The sequence below is a fragment of the Rattus norvegicus genome, chromosome X (genome assembly GCF_036323735.1).
Source record: "Rattus norvegicus strain BN/NHsdMcwi chromosome X, GRCr8, whole genome shotgun sequence".
Taxonomy (NCBI): Eukaryota; Metazoa; Chordata; class Mammalia; order Rodentia; family Muridae; genus Rattus; species Rattus norvegicus.
Genome location: NC_086039.1, coordinates 25,974,064 through 25,986,477, shown reverse-complemented (window position 1 = coordinate 25,986,477; position 12,414 = coordinate 25,974,064). Strand labels below are relative to the sequence as shown.

The following is a 12,414-nucleotide window of genomic DNA, read 5'->3' as shown; positions in this document are numbered from 1 at the left end:
AATACCAACTCAATTCTTCACAACTTTAAAAGAAATTTGCAAATTTATTTGGAATGACAGAAAAACCAGGATACCAAAAACTATACTCAACAATAAAAGAACTTCTGGGGGACTCACCATCCCTTACCTCAAGCAGTATTACAGAGCAATAGTCCTAAAAACTGTATGGTATTGGTACAAAGACAGGCAGATAGGTAAGTGGAACAGAATTGAAGACCCAGAAGTGAACTCATACAACTTTGGTCATTTTATCTTTGACAAAGAATCTAAAACCTTCTAGTGGAAGAAACGATAGTGTACTCGACAAATGGTGCTGGTTCAAGTGGAGTTCAGCATATTGGAGAATGCATATTGACCCATTCTTATCATCCGGTAGAAATCTTAAGTCCATGTGGATCAAGGACCTCCATATAAAAGCGATAAATCATACTAACAGAAGAAAATTGGAGAAGTTATTGTGGTTTGCCCTGGAGTTATCTGTATTTTGGTGCCAATACCGCTGCCCCAAGGACAGGTGCCTATTTCTGTAATCAGAACTCAGGTGACTTCCTCAGAACCTTTCTCCCCATTTAACTTGTAAAATACAGGTGAGGATCAGTACAAGATAGAATGAGTCCTGTCATTGAACAAGAAGAATGGATAGGCAGTAGAAAATTTAAGGGAAGAGAAGCAGAGAGGAAAGACTGCAGAGAAGCGGCAGCAGAGAGAACATGAAAACTGACAGTAAGATTCCATGCTGTACCTTTTCAGGTTGTTATAAATGTTCTTAAGGGACTGAGGTGTACAGGGCTTTGTATGTGTAGGTTGGCAATTATATTTTATCAATTGGATGTTATTGTGTTGTATGTTCTTTGATGTAGTGATTTAAATGTAAAATAGTGTGCGGTGGCTAGAGGCCCTGGGCCACTGTGGAATTGGGATGAGTGTTTCAGGCAAGCTATCCAGCAGATATCTTGGGACAATGCAGTGTGGACCTAGTGGAGGACAAAAGAAAGCATTTTATTTTTTTTATAATGTTACAAAAACAGGAAGAGTCAGGAACACACGGGCACTGGGGAAATTTTCTGAACAAAACACCAATGGCTTATTCTCTAACATCAAAAATCGACAAATGGAGCCTCATAAAACTGCAAAGTTTCTGTAAGTCAAAAGTGACTGCCATTAGGAAAAAACAGCAACCAACAGATTGGGAAGAGATCTTTACCAATCCTACATCCAATAGAGGGCTAATATCCAATATATACAAAGAACTCAAGAAGTTAGACTCCAAATAGCAAAATACCCTTATTAAAAATGGGGTACACAGCTCAGCTAAGAGTTTCAGCTGAAAAATATCAAATGTCTGAGAAGTAACAAAAGAAATGTTCAACATCCTTAGCTATCATGGAAATGCAAATCAAAACACCCTTGAGATTCAACATCACACCTGTGAGAATGGCTAAGATCAAAAAGTCAGGTGAAAACAGATGCTGGCTAGGGTGTTGGGAAAGAGGAACATTCCTCCACTGTTGGTGGGATTGTAAGCTGGTACAACCACTCTGAAAATCAGTCTGGAAGTTCCTCAGAAAATTAGTCATTGGAATACTTGAGGACCAAGCTACACCACACCTGGGCATATACCTAAAAGATGCTCCAACATACAACAAAGACATATGTTCCACTAAGATCATAGCAGCTTTATTTATAATATTCAAAATCCAGAAAGAACCCAGATGCCATTCAACAGAGGAAGAGATACAGACAGTGTGGTACATCCACACAATTGAATACTAATCAGCTATTAAAAACAATGATTTCTTGAAATTTAAAGGAAATGGAATGAATTAGAAAATATTATCGTGAGTGTGGTAACACAATCACAAACACCCACTCATGTTGTTCACTCACTGATAAGTTGATACTAGCCCAAAAGCTCAGATTACCAAAGATACAATCCACACACCACATGAAGCTCAAGAAGAAGTATGACCAAGGTGTGTGTGCTTCAATCCTTATTAAATGGTGAACAAAAATACATAGGACAGTATATGGAGACAAACACTGGAGCAGAGACTGATGGAATGGACATTCAGAGCCTGCCCAAACTAGGGATCCATCCCATATATAGAGAGAGCCACCAAAAATAGATATTGATGGTGCTAAAAGGTGCATACTCAAAGGAGCCTGATATAGCCCTCTCCTGAGAGGCACAACCAGAGCATTTCAAATACAGTGACCAATACAAGCAGCAAACCATTGAAATAAACACGGGGTACCTATTGGAGGAGTCAGAGAAAGGACTGAAGGATTTGAAGGTGCTTGCAATCCCATCAGAGCATCAATACAAATGAAGCAGTGCTCCCAGGAACCAAATCACTACCCAAAGTGTACACGTGGACAGACACATGGATCCAGGTGCATATGTCAGCTGATTAAAAGGGTTGACAAGCAGAGGACTGCCTTGTTGGGCACCAATGGGAGGAGAAGTCATTGATCCCGCCAAGGCTGGATTCCGCAGCCTTGCGGAATGTAAGGGCGGGGAGGGGGGAAGGGGCGGTGGTTTTGGAGAGGGAACACCTTCATAGAAGAAGGGGGAGGAGTATGGGAGAGTGGGCTTATGGATGGGATGCTGGGAAATGCATAACATTTCAAACGTAAATGAAAAATAACCAATAAAATATTTATTCCTAAGGAATAAACAGGACAAAAAATAGCTCTACCTACTATAAAATTGGGGTATAAAACTAAAGATAAAATTGTCCACTGAAGAATACCAAATGGCATGGAAGCACTATAGAAATGTTCAACATCCTTACTCTTTTGGGAAAAGCAAATCAAAACAGCCCTGAGATTCCAACTTACACAAGTCAGAAAGGCTAAGATCAAAGACACAGTTGACAACAGTTGTTGGTCAGGATGTGGAGAAAGAGGAACACTCTTCCATTGTTTGTGGGATTGCAAGCTGGTACCACAACTCTGGAAATCACTCTTAATGTATTTCAGAAAATTGGAAATAGTACTACCTGAGGACACAGATATACCAATTCTGGGCATAAATCCAAATAATGCTCCAACATAAAAGGACTCATGCTCCACTACGTTCATTGCTGTCTTATTTATAATAGCCAGAAGCTGGAAAGAAACCAGAGTGGATAGAGAAAATGTAGTACATTTATTCAATGGAGTACAACTGAGCTATTTAAACCAATGACTACATGAAATACTTTGGCAAATGAATAGAACTGGAAACAGGCACAAAACACCGAACATGGTATGCACTCATTGATAAGTGGATACTAGCCTGAAAGCTTGCAATACCTAATAAAAATTCATAGATAATATGAAATTTCAAGAGGATGGAAGACCAAATGTAGATGCTTCATTCCTTCTTAGAAGGGAGAACAATATACTCGTGGGAGTAGATACAGGGACAAAGAGTGGACAGGGACTGAAGAAAAGGTCATCCACAACTGCCCCACCTATGTATCCATCCCATATGAAAGCACCAAACCCAATCAATATTGCTGATGCAAAGCCATATTTTCTGACAGGAGCCAAATATGGGTATCTACTGAGAGCCTCTGCAAGAGCCCTAGTGATATAGATGAGGGTGCATGCAGGTAACCATTGGATTGAACAAGGAGACCACAATGGAGGGGTTAGAGAAAAGACTGAAGGATCTGAAGCAGTTTTCAACAACATAGGAAGAACAACAATATTAACCAATCAGATCACACCATAGCTCCCACGAACTAAACCACCAACCAATAAGTATGCATATAGGGACCCATGAATCCAGTCACATATTAGCAGAGGATGCCATTTTTCCAGCATCAGTAGGAAGAAAAGCCCTTGGTCCTGTGGAGGCACATTTGCCCAATGTAGGGGAAGGCCAGTGTGTTGATGTTGGACTGGCTGTGAGGGAGTAGGAACATCCTTATAGAAACAAGGTGAGGGGGGAGAGGGTATAGAAGAAGGGGAGAAGGGGATGACCTTTGAAATGTGAATGCATGTAAAATCCAGGAAAATAATATTATAAAGTAAAATAAAATTAAATCAAATAAATAATTAGCCTTCCTCAACTCAAAGGATAAGAGGCTGAGAAAGTAACTAGGGAAACAACACCCTTCACAATACACACAAATAATATAAAAGACTTATGTATGACTCACCAAATATGTGAAAGGTCTGTATGACAAGAAGTTCATGTGTCTAACAAAAAAATTGAAGATGTCAATTAAGTTACTAACAATGCCCACAATTAATTACAAGCATTTGAGTGACACATGATCTATACTCCATGCAAAGAAGAAAAACTAATCAGGGAAGAAAAAATTAAAGTGTATATTTTTACTTTAAAGTACAATTCAAAATGCTTGTGTTAGTTGATTTTTCTTATATATCATTTTCTTCATAATTATTATCCTCAATCAGACCGCTACTTGTTCAATTATTTTTTTTGATATTTTTATGTACTTATAATTTTTTCTAATTTATTATGTTTTTAATAAATGTTACTAAGAAATCTAATCTTTATGTACTTAGGCAATCAAAGTTATAAACTTTTTACCATCTTTACATGCTGATAGTTAATTAAAAATAAAATTCATATGGAAGTATGAAATATAACAGAGAGCAAAAGACACCCTAAGCAGAAACAGAATCCCTAGTCACGTTACCATACTTGATTTTGTGTTCTAGCACACATCTATACTGTTAATACAAAATGTTTCCAAACACAAACACAGACACATAGATCAGTGTAGTAGAACCAAGAACTCAGATTAATTCTAAAGAACTCCAGATATCTGAGTTTTTTTGAAAAGACCAAAGACACACAACAAAAGAAAGAAAACATCTTTCAAAATGAAACTGTGAAGACTGAATATCTACATGCAGAACATGTAATGTAGATTTCAGTTCTTATCATGCAAAATAACCAAGAGGATCAAGCATGTACGCAAAAGATTTGAAATTCTGAAAGTAGTAGTAGAAAGAATAGCAGATACACTTCAACTTGTTGGGAAAACTAAGAATTCTCTAAACAAAACATATATAATCAGATGAACTATGCAATTTTAATTTATGTAATAAAACATTTTATTAATGATATTCTGTTAAATACCAAAAAAGAAGTATATCATTGTACTTCAAATGGTTTAATTAAGGAAAATACATCACAAGTTTGCTCAGTAATTTCAGTTTTAATTAATTGAACATGAGGTCAAATGAATGACCAAGAATAATTTTCACAGGGTCTGTTTAAATAAAATAGGATATTCGAACCATCGCCAAATAATGAATGTGTTTTTTACTAATTTGAAAGAATTTTTGCAATTCATGTGTGCACATTAGAACCCAATCATTGCACAGGATCCATCACCTAGATTTAGTAGTTATGGAAACATAAGAATGTATACATTTTCTTACTTCTCTTATGGGTGGCAGTCTCTAACATTTGAACTTCCTAGAAGAGAGATAAAACGGTAAAAATTGTATACTTTCCATGTACTTCTCATTAGGCAACTTCATTATCCTAACACAGAGAATACCAAAGAAGGCCTATGACTTATGGGTCAGGCTACTGTTAGACATGTACTGCACTTGAGTAAATTTTTCTGACTATCATTAAGTGTCAGAAGTGTGTGAATATTTTTTCTTCAAGTCTTGCACTGTATAAATAACTGATCTTGTACATGTATATTAATGACTCTGTGCAATTTTCCTATATATTAAATGAGACTGAAAGCAGTGTTGGTAACATTGGAGGGTTACTAATATCCTGCAGTGTGTAAAGGAGGTTCAAGACAAGCAAAACATGAATTATTAATGCAATTGTTTGTGTGAATTCACCAGTAAACAAGGCTTTCTAATGAGGAGGAGCATATGCCTATTAGATGCTTTACCACTACTTCTGACTCTCTCTCTCTCTCTCTCTCTCTCTCTCTCTCTCTCTCACCAATGTTTCCAGTGACTTAGAAGAATGGTGATATCATCATCCTCCAGATGGGTTGCTATGCCCTCTAAACAAAAAGGTAAAATATGACATATGGCTTAAAATTTGTTTCTTTAAAAAAAGCTTGTATAAATCCTAAGGATTCAGATAAGAACAATACCATATTCTGCAAGTTAGCAAATTTGTCTGGCAGCACATAATTCTACATTCTGCTTTTTTTAATCCTTCAAAGCCTAATGGTTTTGTGGCCTGCTGCTTTAGATATGCCTTGGTAAGAAATTTCTTATATTGACTCTCAATCAATTTCCATGATCATGCAATTTTCATGCAAGCCCATGATCATGTTTATTAAATTTCCCATGTGGCACTTTTACTGTCTTGACCATTTTAGAAAGCACATTCCACAGGATTCTTTGGAAGAGTGCTTAGCGGACAGCTAATCTATCCTTGAAAGGAGATGCCTATTATAAACCCTTCAACCTGCTGCATGTTCAATAACAATGACATTCTGCACATGCTGGAATCACTGAAAGTCTTTTCCCTCTTTCCTTTCTATTAAAGACTCATCAGGATATCTCAGTATGATGTTCTCATTTTCCTTTTAGCACACACATAGAACTGAATTGAAAGGTCTAAATAAGTTTTTTAATACAAAATATATGAAATGTTATTTTTGAGTCAAAGACGATATTGCCTCAGCAAAAATCCTCTAGATACACTATATGTTTCACCACAATGAAGTCAATTTTCATGAAGTGCAATCTTATATAAAATGTAGATACAGAACACATATATACATTATTCCTCATCATTTACATACAGATTATAGTTGTGATTATATAATAATTCACCTCTACACCTCACAAATATTAGGAAATAAGCATTGTAGCATGAAGTTTTAGAACAAACTAGTTTCAATGAGAAGTTTATGTTTGTTTTCATGTTGATTTTGATTATGAAATACTAAATATATTGTTCTGTAGAAATGCATACCCATTAGGATGATATCTATAGAATTATGACAGTATCAGATTCATCAACCTTGATATACTTAGTATCCCCATTGTGCTATCATTTATGTTCATAATTTCTGGTATTAAAGAAGTCAGATATGCCATGGTATGACATAAATTGGCACACCATGTGCATTATTTTCTTTTCTCTCTTTCTTCTCAAGCATTATTCTGATATTAAAGTGCTCCTGTAAGCATCATGCAATAGTCAACTTCAGTAATTTGATCTTACCTCTGTTTGGAAAACTCAATGTGGTCTTTTTTTCTTTCGGTTTTTCAAAGAAATCTGCTATAAGCATCACCTTAAATGACTCTTCAAACTCTTATTTTAACATTAGCTCTAAGTATTAAAATACATAGTCAAGAAACAGCAACATATCAATATTTGAAGAACACTGTGAAATTATTGTCCAAACATATTAAAATGGAGATGCCTGCCATAATCACAGACCTCAAGTACTATTATTTATACTTAACTAGTGTGTAGACTTCCAGGCATATATAGTTCATTGAAATACAACATGAAGAAAGCAGGGGCAAGGAATGTGTACTTCATAACTGTATACTATAACTCATTCAGTTTTTCACATTTGTGTTCCTGATTGATTCTATAATTGTACTGTCTCATCTTCAGATTTGCAGGGGTGAAGGAGTGGATATTCAGACTGATTGGCCTCCATTGAAGTCTATTATCTTCAGGGTTTGGAATAATCCTTGCAAGCAGCAAATACTGGTGCCTCTGGGAATTCAACAATAAGGTTGTCCAGCTTGTTTACATTGGACTCTGGGAAGCTTATTACCACTGTGAATTTAAATTCTCTGGTACTGAAACCATAATTCTGGTACACAGCCCTGTCAACTCGACCTGGACAATTTCACCTGAATTTCGATGTGCACAGAACCTGATATTAATGGCAATGCTGATAAAACCTGTTGTTGTGATTTTTAGCTCAGCAGCCATTAGGGTCAGCATCATCAAAGCCTCAGTCCCTGAGATTCAGATAGTGTGCTACAAGTGCTCTGTCTTAATTCTGATCATCAGTAGCCCTTGTACCGTTATTTCTGTGACCTGGAACTGTGTAATACATCTCTATGGCAAAACCACCATTGACTTTCCACCAAAGTTTCCAGTTAAGAAAGAAGCCCTCATAAAGAAACACAACACTTATGTGTTTCCAATAGTGCTACTGACAAACACCCTGTAACTCATAGGTGTGATTTTGTTCCTCTTTGAGATCAGGTCATTGAAAGTTCAGAGTAACCTGAATGCCCAGCATGCTTCCAATCAGGCTGATGACATGTCCATAAATGAGAGTTCTGTTGTTTGAAAAAAGTGCCAGGAGACTCCCTGACAAATCACGCACTTATTCAAAATTAAATATCACATTGCTTTTCAGGGTATGTCTGAAGCTTTTATCTTCTTCATGGTGACGGTGCTGCCTTCCTTAAAGGTATTCACATCCTAAACTCTGCATTCCAAGATGATGTGTTCAGACATAAATTGTAGAACCAAACCTAGGTTAGAGGTTTGTTTTTAAATAAAAACACCACACAGGCATTCATCAGGGTGGGGGATAATTAACACCTAGTATATCTTGTATGTAGAGCAGTACTACCAGCCTGATCGTACTGATGAAAGTTCTTATTTCTTTAATAAAGGAAGAAAACTATTCACTGAGCATTCTTACTGCTCTGAGGCCTCTTGACATGTGGCACTTTCTGAAATGCTCAATTATTTCCAATATGTTGTGATGCAGCAAAATATTCCCTGTGGGGAACAGCTGGGTAGAATTTGGCCATAATAAATGTCTATGGAAGCCGTTGAAAGATTACAGTATTGACTAAACTCTGCTATATACCAAATAATGCCCAGGATCCCCTCAGTACAAAAGAGTGAACAAGTACTCCCACAGAAGTAATGAAACTAGAGAGATAGTAGAGGGAACTGATATTCTAATTCAACAGAGGAAATATAGAGCCAGCAAGATGAGGGAAAGTGTCAGAACATTATGGTCCAGGAAATCTCCTATCTGTGACTGACTAGCAATAGTCTGTTTCTGCAGCTCTGACTGACTGGCAACCAGTTTACTTATTTATGCAGATTTCAGAGAACAAAGACAGACTAATGAGTATTCAAGAAGTAGAGGTGATGTGTTTGGTTTTTCATTTTATCTCTAGGGTTATGAATTAAGCCACAGTTGGAAAGTACAAGCAGTACACATTTTATTTTTATTATCATTCTGATGTTTCCAATTAAAAGTCACTAAAGATTATATTTCCATATCAAACAAATGTATTATATGACAGCTTCATTTTAGTCCAGTGGTATTTCAAGTTTTAAAGTCCCCAGGAAAACAGAAATTATCTGAAATGGTATTTTTATGAATACCAAATAGTAACATCTAATTTCTTTTGTTATATATTTCTTCATCTACACTATAAATAAGAAAAATTATTTTTGTCAATATCTTTTATTTACTGGGTTCTATTGCTCTAGAGAGCATATACTTTATGACCCTCTATCTTAAAATTATGCTTTCAGAGATCTCCAAGTGTGTTGTAGAGGGAGGTCTTGAATCTCTAAATTATTGTCCTGGTCTATCAGAATTTGTCAATTACCTCTGTTAATCCTACACCAACTGCACTGTTTGTGTTTGCTCTGGGTCATATATCCCAATGAGACTCCTGGAGTAATATCTACATCTAATCATAATGATCTGAAGGGAATAAATAAGGAAGAGTTCACAAATAGGGTCATATAAAGTTAATTGTATCTTTTTCCTAGAAATATACCAACATACTTCTCTCAGGAAAAGACATAAAATGAATGACAATGCAGAATATCCTCAAGAATGCAACAAGCAGACACCAAAACCCAAAAGTGAGAGACTGAACAACAGTGATTGCAGAATTCACATCAGCTTTCCTCAAAATAGGTCAAACGGTTTTACTGGCTTCATGAATCTCAATCTTTTCAGGAGATATGGCTGTGCCACATCAGTTTAGATGTATCATCTTATGCGTTCCTTCTCTCCTGTGGAGAAAGAACAACACTGCTCCTTTGTTGGTGCAATTCCAAACTCGTAAAAATCAGTCAGGAACTCAATCTAGAGAGTTTCCTCAGAAATTTGGGCATAGTACTGCCTGAGGACCCAGCTATACCACTACCCGGCATGTACCCAATCTTCATAATTAATTCCATAATAGCCAATCAAAGGATGCACATAGAAATCCACAAGTAAACAGCCCACGCCACACAAATGCGCTCGCATGCGCGCACACGCGCACACACACACACCACATACAAACACATGCACACACGCACATACACACAGATATTACTGCACTCATCTACACACATATATACCACTGAAATCAAAATAATTGGAAAAAATCTATCATGGGTCATTAATATCTCTTGACATCAAATTCTTCAATTTCCCAATAAGAAGAAAGAGACAGTTATCACTTACCAAAATTTCCTACACAGATACTATTAACAAAAGTTAAATCAAGATCAGATAAACTATTTGAAGAGTGCTGTAACTCCTTAAGAAATAGAAGGATTGTCCAAACCTCGCTGATCCCGGCCCACAACTCCCTGCTCCCAAACTCCGTGGGACAGAGAGCTCACCTCCCAGAAAGGTGGGCACTGCTGAGACTGCAGGGCAGGAGAGATCTCCAGCACTGCACATCCTTGCCCACATCCTTGGCCAAAGAGGAAACTGTATAGGGCCTCTTGGAACAGGAAGATAAGGGCACTGAACGCTGCAGTTCAGACACCACCCAGATCTGAAGGGGCCCGGCCAAACAGCTGCCTGTATCCAAATCCCATGGGAGGGGCAGACATGCCTGGGAAGCCAGAGGAGACTACTCTCTGCCCACATTTCTGACTCTAGAGGAAAATGTCTAGCGCCATCTGGGCCTGTTGTACACAGGTTCCTGAGAGAAGGCAAGGCAGGCCCTTTTGGTTGCTGCCCTCACAGAGAGCTGAAACCCCGCTCTGAGAAGCGACTCCAGGCCTGAGACCAGAGGTAAGTCCAACTTTTCTGCTCAAAGTCATATGCCTGGTGGACTCAGGACACACACCCACAAGAACACCTGAAGACAGGAATGACTACACGCCTGAAAGCAGAACATTCTGTTCCCATAACTGGCTGAAAGGGAACAGGAAAACAGGTACAAAGCACTCCTGACACACAGCGCTATATGACAGTCTAAGAACTGTCAGAACTAGCAGAAAAAGGTAACACCAGAGACAACCTGATGGAGAGAGGCAAGCACAGGAACACAAGCAACAGAAACCAAGACTATGGGGTTGGGGATTTAGCTCAGTGGTAGAGCACTTGCCTAGCAAGTGCAAGGCCATGGGTTCAGTCCTCAGCTCTGAAAAAAAGACAAAATAACAGAAACCAAGACTATATGATGTCATTGGAGCCCAATTCTCCCAGCAAAGCAAACACTGATTATCCAAAAACACCAGAAAAGCAAGATCTAGATTTAAAATCACATTTGATCAAGAAAAACATAAAGAACTCCCTTAGAGAAATGCAGGAAAACACAAAGAGACAAGCAGAAGCTTGTAGAGAGGAAATGCAAAAATCCCTGAAAGAATTATAGGAAAACACCATAAACAGGAGACAACCCTGCATACCAAAAGCAAAGGAAGAGACAAGGAGCAGTACATACAAGCATCAACAACAGAATACAAGAGATAGAAGAGAGAATCTCAGGAGCAGAAGATTCCATAGAAATCATCGCACAACTGTCAAAGATAATGTAAAATGGAAAAACAACTGGCCAAAAACATACAGGAAAATCCATGAAACGTGAGAAGATCAAATCTAAGGATAATAGGAATAGAAGAGAGCGAAGACTCCCAACTCAAAGGACCAGTAAATATCTTCAAAAAATAATATAAGAAAAGTTCCCTAACCTAAAGAAAGAGATGCCCATAAAAATACAAGAAGCCTACAGACGTCCAAATAAATTGGAACAGAAAAGAAACTCGTCCTGTCATAATGCTCAAAACACCAAATGCACACAAAAAAAGAATATTAAAAGCAGTAAAGGAAAAAAGTCAAGTTACATATAAAGGCAGGCCTATCAGAATTACACCACACTTCTCACCAGAGATTATGAAAGCCTGATCCTGGACAGATGTCATACACACACTAAGAGAACACAAATGCAAGCCCAGGTTAAACTCTCAATTAACATGGATGGAGAAACCAAAATATTCCATGACAAAACCAAATTTACACAATATCTTTCTACACATCCAGACCTACAGATGATAATTAATGTAAAAGCCCAACACAAGGAGGCAAGCTACACCCTAGAAAAAGCAAGCAACTAATTGTTTTGCAATAAAACCAGGAGAAGTCAAGCACACAAAAATAATCTCACATCCAAATGTGAATATGACAGGAAGCAACAATCACTATCCCTTAATATCTCTCAACA

The 12,414-nt window shown here is 37.6% G+C and overlaps 1 pseudogene; it reads left to right on the top strand.

Moving 5' to 3' along the window:
- The first annotated feature begins 5,985 nt into the window (after positions 1-5,985).
- On the top strand, positions 5,986-8,300 carry LOC100363019 (hypothetical; annotated as a pseudogene).
- The last annotated feature ends 4,114 nt before the right edge of the window (positions 8,301-12,414 follow it).